At 37.4% G+C, this 2,402-nt stretch overlaps 1 protein-coding gene across 2 annotated transcripts in view; it reads left to right on the top strand.

Moving 5' to 3' along the window:
• LOC121583035 (tetraspanin-18-like) overlaps positions 1 to 1,950 on the top strand; it is a 57,294-nt gene extending 55,344 nt beyond the window's left edge. For both annotated transcript variants that reach the window (XM_045225424.1, XM_041899244.2), the window contains exon 9: positions 1 to 1,950. This exon is cut by the window's left edge and continues 547 nt beyond it. The gene's annotated coding sequence lies outside the window, so the exon portion shown is untranslated.
• Positions 1,951 to 2,402: the final 452 nt, after the last annotated feature.

Genomic DNA, 2,402 nt, shown 5'->3' with positions numbered 1-2,402 from the left:
AATCAGATGTTAGGAGAATAGAGCCTAAAGATAAACACCTGTAGATTATAAATCAGATGTTAGGAGAATAGAGCCTACAGATAAACACCTGTAGATTATAAATCAGATGTTAGGAGAATAGAGCCTAAAGATAAACACCTGTAGATTATAAATCAGATGTTAGGAGACTAGAGCCTAAAGATAAACACCTGTAGATTATACATCAGACGTTAGGAGAATAGAGCCTAAAGATAAACACCTGTAGATTATAAATCAGACGTTAGGAGAATAGAGCCTGAAGATAAACACCTGTAGATTATAAATCAGATGTTAGGAGAATAGAGCCTAAAGATAAACACCTGTAGATTATAAATCAGATGTTAGGAGAATAGAGCCTGAAGATAAACACTTGTAGATTATAAATCAGATGTTAGGAGAATAGAGGCTAAAGATAAACACCTGTAGATTATAAATCAGACGTTAGGAGAATAGAGCCTAAAGATAAACACCTGTAGATTATAAATCAGACGTTAGGAGAATAGAGCCTAAAGATAAACACCTGTAGATTATAAATCAGACGTTAGGAGAATAGAGCCTAAAGATAAACACCTGTAGATTATAAATCAGATGTTAGGAGAATAGAGCCTAAAGATAAACACCTGTAGATTATAAATCAGATGTTAGGAGAATAGAGCCTGAAGATAAACACTTGTAGATTATAAATCAGATGTTAGGAGAATAGAGGCTAAAGATAAACACCTGTAGATTATAAATCAGATGTTAGGAGAATAGAGCCTAAAGATAAACACCTGTAGATTATAAATCAGACGTTAGGAGAATAGAGCCTAAAGATAAACACCTGTAGATTATAAATCAGACGTTAGGAGAATAGAGCCTGAAGATAAACACCTGTAGATTATAAATCAGATGTTAGGAGAATAGAGCCTAAAGATAAACACCTGTAGATTATAAATCAGATGTTAGGAGAATAGAGCCTAAAGATAAACACCTGTAGATTATAAATCAGATGTAATTTGTACAGTATTTTTATTTTTATGTTTCAGGATTGATGATAGGAGAACAGTGACTTCTACTTCACAGCTGGACCTCTGAGGTACTGTTCAGGCCAGGACATTTTAGACCAGGGGTCAATTCTATTTCAAATCCGGAGGTAAGCCGAAATTCCAATTCCAATGTTCCTCATTGAAAAGTAAAAAATAATAATGAGAATTGGTATTTCAGTTGACTTCCTGAATTGACTGAATTGAAATGGAATTGAGCCCAACCCTGCTATAGACACACAGCATGAAGACAAACCAGCAGCTACTGTGAGAGGACAGAAACATGCCCATGTCCTCTGCACTGCTACGTTAGTGGAGCACTGTCTGAACAGGATTCAAATGTATAGCACTGACCCCAGGTCTGTTTGTGCTATCATGCCAAATCCCTGTCACTCATTGTCACATGCTTTGGAGTTGGCAAGAACACAAACAGATCTGGGATCAGGCTAACTGACTATAGGTTGAGTTCAGTATTAGAATGGTGGAGTGTGGATCTGTTTACAGTATTTCTGAGGAGATCTTGTCTGCATCTAATACGGCACCGGATTCTCTATATAGTGCAGGGCTCTGGTCTAATGTAGTGCACTATGTAGGGAATAGGGTGCCATTTGGGACGCATCCCAGAAACCTCAACAGAGCAATGCTCTTTAACGTGTGACGTGTGTGTGTCTGTGTGTGTGTGTGTGTGTGTGTGTGTGCGCGCGTGCGTGCTGGAGTCCGTGACTGTGTCAATGTGTGTTATCTTGATAGCCTATTCATTGTCATGGTTTAGTGATGTTCATTCCAACACTGGTTATTGATTGGTGGGTTTTGGCTGAAATTGATTATTATTATTATTACTGTGTTATGTGTTTGACTTACAACCTAAAGTATCTGTAAATGGTCCTGATATTAAAATGGATTCTGTGAAGTGTTGGCCACCAGTGTTTCAGTGTTGTTGTGAGAGGGCTCATAATATGTCATATTGAATAACATGTTCCTATTGTAGTAAATAAAGTGAGGGAAAAAAGTATTTGATCCCCTGCTGATTTTGTACGTTTGCCCACTGACAAAGAAATGATCAGTCTATAATTTTTATGGTAGGTTTATTTGAACAGTGAGAGACAGAATAACAACAAAAAAATCAAGAAAAACGCATGTCAAAAATGTTATAAATTGATTTGCATTTTAATGAGGAAAATAAGTATTTGACCCCTCTGCAAAACATGACTTAGTACTTGGTGGCAAAACCCTTGTTGGCAATCACAGAGGTCAGACATTTCTTGTAGTTGGCCACCAGGTTTTTGTCCCACTCCTCTTTGCAGATCTTCTCCAAGTCATTAAGGTTTTGAGGCTGACGTTTGGCATCTCGAACCTTCAGCT

The sequence above is a fragment of the Coregonus clupeaformis genome, chromosome 15 (genome assembly GCF_020615455.1).
Source record: "Coregonus clupeaformis isolate EN_2021a chromosome 15, ASM2061545v1, whole genome shotgun sequence".
NCBI lineage: Eukaryota > Metazoa > Chordata > Actinopteri > Salmoniformes > Salmonidae > Coregonus > Coregonus clupeaformis.
The sequence above is the reverse complement of the archived record's forward strand: the minus strand, read 5'-3'. Positions and strand labels throughout refer to the sequence as shown.